This window comes from Buceros rhinoceros, unplaced genomic scaffold (genome assembly GCF_000710305.1).
Source record: "Buceros rhinoceros silvestris isolate BGI_N320 unplaced genomic scaffold, ASM71030v1 scaffold24092, whole genome shotgun sequence".
Taxonomy (NCBI): Eukaryota; Metazoa; Chordata; class Aves; order Bucerotiformes; family Bucerotidae; genus Buceros; species Buceros rhinoceros.
In genome coordinates this window covers 1-419 of record NW_010400988.1, presented here as the reverse complement: position 1 = coordinate 419, position 419 = coordinate 1, and positions in this window count along the sequence as shown.

Here is a 419-nt window from a genome sequence, read left to right as displayed (position 1 = left end):
TCCACACGGCTGGGAAACCCCTCCAGGGATGGGGGCTCCACCACTGCCCTGGGCGGCCGGGGACACGCCGGCACAACCCCAGCGGGACAGAAATTGTCCCGCAGGGACAACATCAACCTCCCTGGCGCAGCTGAAGCCCGTTTCTTCTCGTCCCGTGCCCGTTCTCCAGAGCTCCGAAGCTTGAGAGCAGCGGTTTCTGCTAACGGGTGTCAGTAACGCCGGTTACTGAGCACAACCCCAGCGGGACAGAAATTGTCCCGCAGGGACAACATCAACCTCCCTGGCGCAGCTGAAGCCCGTTTCTTCTCGTCCCGTGCCCGTTCTCCAGAGCTCCGAAGCTTGAGAGCAGCGGTTTCTGCTAACGGGTGTCAGTAACGCCGGTTACTGACAGGGGAGGAGGAGACGGTTCCCGCGCCTTG